This window comes from Rattus norvegicus, chromosome 9 (genome assembly GCF_021556685.1).
Source record: "Rattus norvegicus strain SHRSP/BbbUtx chromosome 9, alternate assembly SHRSP_T2T, whole genome shotgun sequence".
NCBI lineage: Eukaryota > Metazoa > Chordata > Mammalia > Rodentia > Muridae > Rattus > Rattus norvegicus.
This window is the reverse complement of record NC_141542.1, coordinates 128,746,531-128,759,604: the sequence shown is the minus strand read 5'-3', so window position 1 is coordinate 128,759,604 and position 13,074 is coordinate 128,746,531.

Sequence of the window (13,074 nt, the reverse complement as noted above, 5' to 3'; positions counted from 1 at the left end):
TTAAGCACAGCCCAACATGATTCAGAAGCTTTGGGCCCTGCTCTTTCTAGGGGAAATGAAATACAGAAAATGTCAGGAAACAGCACGCTGGGGTTTTCTCTTGTTGTTGTTGAGCTTTTTTGTTTTTTAGAACAAATAGTAAAAATCATTTAGGGAAAGTTGCAGGCTTGAAAACTATACAATAGTTTGGGATAACATGTATTTGCTCTCCAAACTTGGTGGGTAATAAATATCGTGTCCAATCTTTGAGAACCTGCCACCTGAGTCTCCATTACTATATCTGATGCAAATCTGACAGAGGCTGAGGTCAGTTAGAGGGACACTGGTTGCACTGTGCCTGTCTTCTAGCTCTTAATTGCTAAATCATAACCTGTATTTTTTTTAAACAGCATCTATTGTTTGTGATAGTCTTACTAGGAAATGTGATACAATTTTAAAACATGTGTTCCTTTCTTCAAGAGAAGCATTTTTGGGGCTGAGGAGATGGCTCAGTGGTTAAGAGCACAGACTACCATTGAAGAGGACCAAGGCCTGGTTCCCAGCATCCAGATTGGAAGGTTCACAGCTGCTTCTACCTCCAGCTCCAGGGGACCAGACGCTTCTAGTCTCTGAGGGTGCCTCACACTCCCACACATACTAAAATTAAATATTAAAAAAAAGAAAAAGCGGGATGGAGAGATGGCTCAGCGGTTAAGAGCACCTGACTACTCTTCCAGAGATCCTGAGTTCAATTCCCAGCAACCACATGGTGGCTCACAACCATCTGTAAAGAGTTCTGATGCCCTCTTCTGGTTTATCTGAAGACAGCTACAGTGTACTTATATATAATAAAATGAATAAATCTTTAAAAAAAGAACAGGAAAAGCAGGTGTCAGCTTGCCTTGATAGTCCATTTTATGTAATTTTGTTTTTAAAAACAGATAAAAAGGTGGGTTGGATATTAGCAATGCTCAGGGTTAGCAAGATCAAGTGAAAAGGGTGTCATTGAAACAACCCAAAATGTTAACTGCTAGAGTTGTCTTAGTCTCAATCTCTCATCATTCCTAATGATGTGTGTGTGTGTGGGGGGGGGGGGGATCATGTTTACCAGTGCACACTTACTGTTGTCCCCTATCCTGCATAGGCTCTCTAATAACACTAACACCAGTGACAGAAATAGTAACTAATGTTTATTTGGTGTCCATTAGGTGACAGGGCCTGCACAATCTTACACTTTTCACCCCTAGTTTTACAGTAATCCCCAATGGTATGTGCTATTTAGTCAGTTTTACAGTTGAAGGTTCTAAGATGCTGTCTAGCACTCCATTGGTGTGGGACTCAGAGCTGGAATCTGTGTCGCTCAATCTTGAATGCTAAGTGTTGTGTTGTTTACTACTTATTCTGTCTCGAGGAGGCTCGCCATCCTAGGTGTAATAAACTGATATTTGTTACACAAAACTTTAGTCTAAATATCTAAAGAAGCATTGAGCATTCTTATACAGGCATGAATTTAAACATCTCTCGACAGCACAAACATTTAGTGAAGAAAAAAAAAATCCTTGCATGTTGCAGGCTGCCACCACTGCAGCTGGGGGATGGGGTGGGGTGGGGTGTTCATGTAACATGTACCCTAGCCTCAGTGACATACCTTAAAAAAAAAAAAAGACATTTGAGGACAAAGGAAGCATCTAATGCTGACTTCTTGTGAAAGTACATGTGGTTAATCAACCAGATAGGCATACAATTTCATTCTGTAAAGTTTTATAAAGGAAAGTAAACTAAGTACTGCCTGGGAGTTAGTGCTGGGCAGAGCACTCAGGCTTCTCTATGATTCTGCCTTCTTCTCAGCACCTCACAGCCAACAGCTGCCTCCATTACACCAAGTCACTCAAAGGAGTTTCCTTTGAGATTTCAAGATACCTCAGAAAAGACCTTGGTAGACATTTTAATGTTACTTTATTTTCAAGATACTTTATTTTCCTTTTTACTTCTTCATGCAGTATGACTCTTTGGCAGAGGGCTCTCATGCCATTCAAATAAAGCCCCTTTCTGCATTTTTACAGCATACTCTAATAGCACATTTGCTTCTCATCTACAACAACTCTTGCTACAGAAAGCTTGATATTTCATTTCTCTTCTCCACATAATGTTCTAAATAAACATAAGGGAAAAAACGCTTTGAAGAAGATTCTTTCAGCTAGATTCTCTGCTTTCTGCCCTTCTATAGGAATTTGGCAGGAATTTGACCTTGGACTTGGACTAGGACTTAGGAAGTAGGTTCAGGTAAGAATATTTACATTTGGGCTAGTAACATTCCTTTTCTCTTGTTAAACTGATGAGCCCTTAGAAACAGTGATCACAGGTATTTGTGCCTTGTTTGTTCCTTGACCTAGAATTGACCTTATTATTTGCTTGTACTAAAAATGGTAGAAAAGCAGACAGGGAAAAATAAACCCGCTTCAGCCTCAGCACTGGCTAGAATCATGCTATATATTGTCTAATTTTCTTTTTCCTTTCAATCCTCACTCCCTCCCTTGAGATCCTATTGACTGACTGAGTTGACTTGGTCACCCTTCATTTTCGAGTGCTACCTGCAAAGTTGACAAAATGGTTCAAGCTCTCAGATCCATCAGACAATAACAGTGCATTAAAGGTTAAAATTATATGGGAGAAAGAAACGGGTTGATAATGCTTAAGCTATAATTACATGCTGTTTTATGACAATAAAGCACTGACTGTGAGAGTCTTTACAAGTGCATAATCCTTTATCCACTCCTTTAACCCAAGGCACCCTAGGTCGCCTAGAGGCACCTAGCTGGTCCTCAACAAATGAGCATTGATGTTATTTTCATATTTAGGCAAGTATGAATACAACTGCAATGAACATGAGCATTCTGGTACTTTTTAAAACTAATTTCAAGTGCATGGAAACTATACTGAGAAGACTGCTGGTATCCATAGCAATTCTGTCATTTTTCTGATAACTTAAGTGTTGTTATAAGGAAACGGCTTTATGGTTGCAGGTTGTCTCCAAACACAGAGAAGGCAGTGACGTCACCTAGAGGTGACAGGGACCTGTGCATCTGTTGTCATATATTCCCAGTGTCCTCCTAGTCCATCTCCTACCCTCACCTGCAAGAGGTTATGTGCTGCCCAAATAAAAAGCCAACCCTTCCTGACCTTCACCCCTTCTTTCTCTTTTCCTCCTTTGTGCACCCCCCCACCTCCCAGCACCAATGAAACTGTCTCACGTGGAACCATACTGGCCAGGTGTGGAGCCATGATTCCAATACAACACTCCATAGAATGGGATTGCTTGAGTGTAGGTATTATGTCCACATGTATCAGAATACATATAATAAATATGCACAACTTTATATCAACTATAAAAACACAGTCTTAACTAGTTTTAGTAGATATCTATGGAAAATCCCAACCTATTGCTATCAGAGTTTACTGCTAAGACACAACCCTGTGTCACATCCAGATTCATTGTCCAATTCTGGACCATGCTTTATTTTCACTTTTTTTTGTTTTCTCATACTTATAAAGATCTTGTCTACGTGACCCTAAGGATGTATTCTGTGTCACTAAAGTGTATCCTAAAGTCCTCTTTCTATGGCTTTGGACATTATTTCATATCAGTTTCAGTTTCGCACACGTACACCTTTTTTCTTCCTTGGCTGTCCCATCCTGCAACAGGATAGTTGGCTCACTCCTGCGGGATGTTGGCCTAGGTCTTGTAGAAAGTTGGGCCCTAGGAGAAAGTCACAATCTGTGAGTCTGGAGGAAATTGGCTCTCAGCAAAATGTCACAGCCCTGGGTCTGTAGGAGTCTATAGGAAGCTGGTTCTTTTGCAAAGGTCTGTATGGAGCTAGCTCCCAGCAAAAGGTCAGGAGCCTCCACTTGGCAAACCTGTTGGAACACCAGATTTGTGTCAGCACTCCTGGAAAGCCTTGTTACTGAGCAATGCTGACCCCCTGATTGGTATCCGCACCTTAGCTAGAACCTTAGGTTTTCTCCACTGAGCTTGTCCTTTAGGTGAGCTTTCCTATGTTCTTTGTCTGTCCTAATTAGCTCAATGTTGGGGTCTCATGCAAGTCGGCTCCCCACACTTGGCTACTTTGTTTGTGCCTTACAACTAACCCTATTCTTTGTATGTACCCAGGCAGTCAAAGTGGGTCAGGGGTTGTAGGCAAATTTATCAGCCTGCTGAGGCATGGAATGATTGGAGGGGCTGACAGTTCTATCAACCTTGGTGGAAGGAACAGGGAGGTGCCTCTGGATAAGAACCGATATTCTGTGCATATTTTGGAGAATTGTTTGTTAACTTGTGGCTTTGCTTTCTATGGCACTGTGGGGCATAAAAATTAGGAAAAACAAACTCGAGTGAGGCAGCTGTATTAACCAGCAGTCCCCCCAAATGTAACTATTGGCTTTGCATCTTCACTCCCCGCAGCGGAGACTGTTCGACTCAAGCTTGTGGGCTGAGTACAAGGAATTAGATTCAAGGATCTTTTTCTCCTCCATCCTTGTTTCTCTCCTATCTGGTGTTAGGGGGTGAAATGGGGGTGGGAGAGGGGGCTGAAGAGGAGGAGGTTTAAGCCTGGAAAAAGAAACCACAAAGTAGCAAAGACCAGCAAAGATCCAGTTAGCTGGGTCTAAAATGCTAAAAGAGGATCTAGCCTAGGTAGATTTTACATTCCATGTATGCTGTCACCCTTAAGTTTGTTTTCGGTTCAGGTTCCAGGTTAAGTTTTGAACAATTTAAATATAAACTGGAGGATACAAGTCTGACCACTTAGATAGGACATTTACACAGCAAACATTCCCGGGATGTTTCTTAAGTACACCAGTGCCCTAAAACAGTAGGTTAGTGACAGTGTCCTAAGTGGAAGGTCTCAGAGGAAGAAAAACATAGGAAAAGGAGAAGCTAGAAAGTATAAAAGCTGGGGGGTGGGGGACGAGGGTCTTAAACTAAGTAAGCTTAAGAAGAATGTCACCTTGTATACAGTTTCCGTGAGGGAAATGGAAAAAAACAGGAGACATCTATGAAGTCAGCAGAAAGATTAAACTACGAAGTTAGCAGAAACATCATATAATGGGAAACACTCAGGAAAAGTCTAATCAAACAGTGCTGCACAAGGAACTCAGTGTATTTCAAAAATATTCCTTACCAAGCCTATAGTGGCCTTGGGACCCATAACCCATAAGGTGGCAAGACTTGTATTCTCAGAATCTTAAGCAACCCCTCCCAAATGCCCTGGCCCCAAGCATATTCCTGGTTTTAGGGGAGCTGTTTTATCTCTATACCCACGGCCCGAGGGAAAGTTCCCAAGGCCTAGGCCCTAGATGGTTACTGGCTCTGCCAAGCATGTCCCTGAGTCTCAGAAGGAGCTCAAACACTGGGACCTCAGGAAAAGGAGGGAAAGCGTAGCTTGATCAGGCCAGCACTCAATAAAACCGTGTTTGTCATTATTTTACATTTTCTAATGGTTATCACCGGGTGTCATCTTCCCCATGTGGCAGAACTATGCTTTTCTCAAGAAGAAAACTAAACCGTTAGGGCACACCAGGCCTTAATGTTGACTGTGATCCTGTAATGCCCCACTGATCAGCTTGTTAGAGGCCTGCTCTTTGATATGGAGATGGGCCTAGTGGCTGGTTGCAAATCAGGGTCTGGTGCCATATTTCTGGACAATCCTGGTGAACAAACTTGTGTATCCTAGCATCCTAATCTCTAACAGGCCTGGTTAGCTTACTACTTACACGTGGGGTGTTTTGCAGGCAGTCCTCTCTCAGCTAAAGTCTACTTGGTGTGCCTTGCTATCTCCTAACCTTTAGCAAATCCTTTACATCATCAATTCTACTCTTACATTACAGCTTGATACTGGATTGCTACCCAGCACCTGAGATGTCTTCCACAACCTCCACAAAATAACTCCAAATGGATCTTACACCTTCATGTTAAATGCTAAGAACAGAACTGTAGAAACTAGGCTTCTGAGTTTGGGATCACGCCAAGGATCTTTCCATACACAAGCCAAATGCTCTGCACAGATGCAGCCCCTACAGGGAAGTTATTCAGAAACTGCCGCTAGGTCCAGTGAGTGGCTAAGACCTCAGGGGCAGCCTCGGATTCCAACTCAGCCCTGGGAAAGACCCACCACACCAGCTCCCACTGCTCAGTTCCCCCAACCCCCTACTCTGCCTCCACCCGCCCGCCCGCCCGCCCGCCCTGGCCCCGGGCCTCCTGCCCCTTTGTGTGCAGTGACCCTGTGCTCACCATGTCGCAACTTTGAAGCTTGCCTGAGCATGCCTGACAGAATCCAACCGCAGGACACAGAGCACAGCAGCCAGGACCATTTAAGTAGGCTTAGCTACTAAGCGAATCTGCAACAAGGTACCCTGGAAAAGGCCGCCTTCTCTTCTGATTGGCAGGTCCAGTGAAGATTCTGATTGGCCAGTAGTTTGAGTGACTTGAGCACCTCCATAAGGTTTAAAATGAGCTGAAGATACAGTGAGGATACACTTTTCTCGGCCTAAGCTTCAAGCCAGGGCCAGACCATTTCAAGATCTACAGGGATTTGCATTTCAGTAGCACTTCTGCCTGTCCTCCAATAGCCTTCTCATCTGTCTCTGCCCAGCCCCAGGAAGGACCCACCACGCCACCTAGCGCTGCTCAGCCGCTTGCTCCTCCCTTTTGTGGGCGGCGACCCTGTGCTCACCCGGTCCTCACTTCAACCTGCACTCAGCTCACAACACTCAGTAAGCTCTTTCCCTTCCGCCTCATGGAATAAAGGTATACAGCTTGCATAACCCCCATACTCAGCTTGCAGTGGGGTTATTAATCTGTCCCACAAGTGGAAGGGTGCCCAAGTTAATAACAACTAAAGAGAGATTTGAGGAAACAAGAGTTTTGTTTTGTGGCCTTTGGGATTCAGACCCGACAATCAGCTGACCTTCATATATTTAACACACCAAAGCTGTCTGGGCCTCCAGGTTCTCCCAGCACTCCTCAGTCCCCACCTGTAACAGGGCATGTCTGGCATACCGCACCTTGTACCTTGAACTTTGCAGCGCAGGGGCCAAGTTTTCCCTTCCCCAAAAGCTCTTCCTATATAATCCAGATATTTTGTATTCTTTGTCTTTCTGTTTCTCTGCCTCTCTCTCCCTCCCCCTCCCCTTTCCATCCTTCCCTCTCTTCCCTCCACCTTCCCTCTCACCCCCCCCCCATTACTTCATTTTTCTCTCCCTGCTTGCCTTGCTCGCTCTTTCTCTCTTTCTCCCCACTCTTTGTTATGCTTACTCCCCATATCGACTTTTCTGACCTCTTTGGGACTAGTGAACTCTATCCTTGGGATCAGTGAGCCCACTAGAGAATTGCCCCCAATAAATCTGCAAACACTCTCATTTGGGATGGGTTGAATCCTTCGTGCTGGGCTTAGGTAAACTGCAGCTAGTTTTCACTGGTAGGTCCTGGAACCCTGGGAGACAAACCTTGAGGAACACTACTGTTAGCCAGCACATCCTCTTCAGTGGGAAGGTGAACACACATTCACACACAGAACTGTTTTAGTAAAGGTTCTCTAGATGAACAGACCTGATAGGATGAATCTCTGCATGTTGAAAGCAGATTTATTAGAATTTTCACATCGTTAGTCCAACGATGGCTAACGTGACATGTATAGGGGTAGGGAAACCTATATGTGAACATAGCCAGATTCCTTCAGTAAAATCCCAGGGCTTATTTTCTTGAAGGAAATCATTCCTTTGGAAATGACTCCTGTTCTCTCCTTGACTGCAATGGAGGGGGCGGGGGGGATGTCTTTCTCATTTCTTCTGTCTTGTCTTACATATTGGCTATTCCTTGTATTCAAACTGACTACATGTGGAATAGACTAAAACTGAAAGAGATTGGGTACAGTGTGGGGATTTCTCTTAATTATAGCTTTTGAAATGTGAAAACCCTTCTTTAATCAAGATTTTTTCAGTTGTTAAGATCCACCTTTACTCTAGGTCACAGCTTCTGGTGTCAGCCTACATGTATAAAGAACACTGAAGATGGGAGCTCATTCTCTTCATCTACTTACCTTACCTCTGGCTAGCAAGTTCTTTCTTGCCTTTTCTTCTTTTCTTTTCTTTTCTGGCTTTAAAAAGCCTACTTACTTTGAAACTCTGGTATATAGAGAAGACAGACAGACATCCAGCCACATAGACTGCAGCACATTGGATTCTTCAACTTTCCATTGGTAGACAGCCACTCTTAGTGAGACATTCTAGTAAATCCCCTTGCAACATGCATACAGAGATTCATTCTATCAGTTCTGTTCATTGATAGAATCTTTAGTAATATAGTCTTGTGTGCATGTGTGGTTTTTGTTTTGTTTTTCCACCTTTCCACAGAGGAAGATGAGCCAGCTAACAACTGTGCTCCACAGTGTTTGTCCTCTGTTTCCTGCTTTTCTCCCAGGCTTGTCTCGGACCTACAAGGTTAGAAGTAGCTGCAATTTACCTGAACCCAGATGAAGTCACAAGGCTCAGGGAAATTGCAATGCCAGAGTAGATAGGTTGTGTAAAACCTAATCCTCCACAATGGGAAGGCCCAGAAGATATGGCCTTCACGAATCCTATAAGACGCAAACTGGTGAGCGGGGAACCACACATTTCAAAAGTGTTGTTCTTGCCCTTTTCTGTGTGCCAGACCTTAGGGTTGGAGACGTTGCTCAATTAGATGAATTAAATTCAATGCTGCCACCTGCCTGTAATGATCAGCACAGGAGAGATGAAATTTACAATGGCAAGACTTGTTCAGACCTTTGGTAGTGCCTAATCAGTCATGGTGTTTCCAGGCACGAAATAGATAAGAAGCCTACTGCATATCTGTTTGATCTCTATAAGCAGACAACTTCTGAAACAAATGAAGGAGAGGCTACATTGATTGGATCCTGGCAAAAGGCAATCTTGGCCAGTGAATCAATTTCCAGACTTGAGTCAGTTTGCAGACCCAGAACCCCTTGAATGAAGGGGTGGCCGGGTTCCCAGAGGAAGGATCTTGATAAGATACCTTAAAATTTTGCTATTGCCCTCTCCCCAGGGAGACCTACAGCCTTTTACAAGGGTAACTGTACACTGGGGAAAGGAAATAATCAGGCTTTCCGGGGTCTATCGGATACTGGTTCTGATCCCAGGAGATCCCAAGAAATGCTGTGGCCCTCCAGTTAAAGTAGGGGCTTATGGAGGACAGGGGTTGAATGGAGTTTTGGCTGATGCCTGACTCACAGTAGGTCCAGTAGGTGCCTGAACACATCCTGTGGTCATATCCCCAGTTCCAGAATGTATAATTGGGATAGATATACTTAGAAATTGGCATTCACAGTCACAGACCATATGAAGTTCAAGAAGGAAGACCAAAATGTGGATGCTTCAGTCCTTCTTAAAAAGGGGAACAAAATACTCACAGGAGGAAACACAGATATAAAGAGTGGAGCAGGGACTGACAGAGACTGCCCCACCTGGGGATCCATTCCATATGAAGACGTCAAACCCAGTCACTATTGTTGTTGCCAAGAAGTGCTTGCTGACAAGAGCCTGATATGGGTGTCTCTGAGAGGCTCTGCTAAAGCCCTACTGATACATATGAGGATGCCTGCAGCTAACCATTGGACTGAGCCTGGGGACCCCAACGCAGGAGTGAGAGAAAAGACTGCAGGAGCTGAAGGGGTTTGTAACCCCATAGGAAGGACAACAATATTGACAAACCAGACCTCAGAGTTCTCAGGCACTAAACCACCAACCAAAGTATACACAAAGAGGGACCCATGGTTCCAGCCACACACATGTACCAGAGGATTGCATTGTCTGGCATCAATAGGAGGAAAAGCACATTTAGTGGGTCTATTTTGATTCTGGACACAGCACATTCCTTACTTGGGTGTGTTACTCAGGCACATTTACCAAGTGACTAGGAAAGCCACTGGCCTTTTGTGGGGCCTGGAACAGAAGACTCTTCAACAGGTCCAGGCTGCTGTGCAGGCTGCCCTACTACTTGGACCATATGATCCAGCAAACTCTATGGTACTCGAGGTTTTTGTGGTAGATAGAGTTGCCGTTTGGAACCTCTGGCTGGCCTCTGTAGATGGATCACAGAAGATACCTTAGATATTTTGGAGCAAAGCTATACCATCATCCGCAGACAACTGATTTCCCTTTGAAAAACAGCTCTGGGCCTGCTATTAGGCCTTAGTAGAAACTGAATATTTGGCAAGGGGACACCAAGTTACCATGTGACCTGAACTGCCCATCATGAGCTGGGTGTTATCAGACTCTCCAAGTGAGAAAGTAGGACATGGACAGCAGCGGTCTGTCCGTCAAATAGAAGTGGTGTATATGTGATTGGGCCTGAGCAGGTCTTTAAGGCACAAGCAAATTACATGAAGAAGTTGCCAAAATGCCTATGGTTTCTACTCTTGTTACAATACCATCTGCTGCTAAGCATGCACCTATAGCCTTATGGGGGTGTTCTCTATGATTGGCTGACTGAAGAAGACTAGGACCTGGTTTACTGCCGCCTCTGCATGTTATGCAGGCACCATCTGGAAGTGGACAACTGCAGCATTACAACCCCTTTCCGGGAAAACCCTGAAAGATACAGGTGAAGGAAGATCTTCACAGTGGAGCGAACTTCGGGCAGTACACCTGGTATTACAGTTTGTGCGAAAGAAGAAATGGACAGATGTACATGATTGTTCTTGACTAGTGGGCTGTAGCCAATGGTATGGCTGGATGGTCAGGGATGATTACATTTGGAAAATTGGTGAGAAAGACATCTGGGGAAGTATGTGGATGGATCTCTCCAAATGGGCAAAGATATTTGTGTCCCATATAAATGCTCACCAGAGGGTGATTTCAGCTGAGGAGGAATTCAATAATCAAGTAGATAAGATGACATGTTCTGTGGACAGTCAGACTCTTTTACCTGCCAATCCTATCATTGGTAAATGGGGATAGGAACCAAGTGGACATGGTGGCCAAGATGGAGGTTATGCTTGGACTCAACAACACGGACTTCCACTCACCAAGGCTGACCTGGCTACAGCTGCTGCTGAATGCCAGATCTGCCAACAGCAGAGACCAACACTGAGCCCCAGATATGACACCATTCCTCGAGGTGACCAGCCATGAACCTGGTGGCTGGTTGAGTACATTGAACCACTTCCTCCATGGAAAGGACAATGTTTTCTTCTTACTGGAGTAGATACTTATTCTGGCTATGAATTTGCCTTTCCTGCACATAATGCTTCTGCCAAAACCACCATCCATGGACTTCTAGAATGGCTTATTTAGTGGCATGGTATTCCACACGGTATTGCTTTTGACCAAGGAACTCATTTCAAGGCACTGGTGTACTTATAAAATAATTCTCGGAAAGTATTTGCTGTGTAAATGTCTGTCTAAGTGGCTACACTTGTGGTCCCTAGTCCATATTTAAATTGTTCAAAACTTAACCTGGGGCCTGAACCTAAAAGGGACTTAAGTTTGACAGCATAGGAGGAAAATAAAATCTACTCTCAGCCAGCTCTTATTTGAGTATTAGCCAGAGCTGAATGTATGCTGTCATTAAAGAGATTTCTCTTAATCTTTCAATAGTGTGTGCAGTGATTTAAAAGATCTTACCAAATGTTTTATAGTCATAGATTCCCCTCTGTATGAGTTCTTTCAGGAATTCAAAGACTACTGAGATATGCAAAGGCTTTAACAGACTGATCATACACTAAAGGTTTTACTCCTGTGTGAAGATCCTAGGAAACTTTACCACATGTACTGTGTTTATGGAATTTCTCTGCAGTTTGATTTTTCTCATATTTTGTTGACTACTGCTACAGGCAAAGGCCTTACTATGTCTTTTACATTTATATATTTTCTCTCTGGTATGTATTAGTTCATGTATTTGTAGATAATTGTGCTGTGAGTACTGCTGGAGTCCATCTCTGGTGGAGTTCTGGAACCTGAGGATAGATGTATGGTCTGGCAAAAGTAAAGACTTTTCAGTAGCTCTTGACTTTCAACCAAGTGGCACTGAATAGCTTGACCCACCTGTCTTTATACAGTCTTTATACACTGCTCCCATGAGCAGTGATATCATTGGTTGTTCTGCTTAAATGAAATCATAACATCAGCATCCTAAAAGCGCCATCATTGTAAAAGCCCCCAGTAGTTTTTCTTCCCCCTTCCCATCTCCTGATAGGTCAATTACTCCCTAACTTCATTTTGCACTACAAAGCACAATTTCAACAAGCAAAAAATGAATATCCAGCCAGAAATATCCTGTGGACATGAGCACATACCCAGCTGGCAGCTGGTTATTGAGCTATGCAAGGTGAGACAGATTAAACAGTTGTGAGTATAAGTCCATTCATCAAATAGCATCCCTTTGTCATAATATTTTCTTAATTGCACATAGAGATGTGCTCATTGTACCAAGCAGTGTTTCCTGATAAGCACCTATCAATTGGATACCATCTTGTAAGAACCATTTTTAAGTTTCTATTGATCAGCCATAGCTTCCCCATTTTAAGTCTCTGTTTATTGGCCATAGCTTCCTCAGAACACTTATGCAAGCAGGACCCACTGCTCTCTACAACTGCCACAGGCTTACTCAGTGTGACTGTAGTTATTTTTCTAGGGACATGATTACGTGTCGCCTTGTCCTTGTCCTTGTGATTATGTCCTCTTGTCTCTACATGTGCACTGTGGCACTCACATGTGTGCAAGTAGGTACATACACCCACACAAGTCGATAAATATTTTAAAGTTATTTTATTTTGCAATATTTAACTCAAAAATATTAATAAATATATTTATTGATTTAGCTACATGGTACCAAAAGCACATGTAATACTGTATTCATTCAGTAATATTAACTTTTCTACTTCAGTTTCCAGTTTTGTATTAACTATTCATGTGACTATTGACTATACATATTTTTATAATTCCTACTGTCAATGATGAGCCTCTTACAAGCATTCTAAAGTACATGGCTTTTGGTTCTGACCCATTGAAGGCTGTGACCATACCAACTAGAAAACAAGCTCA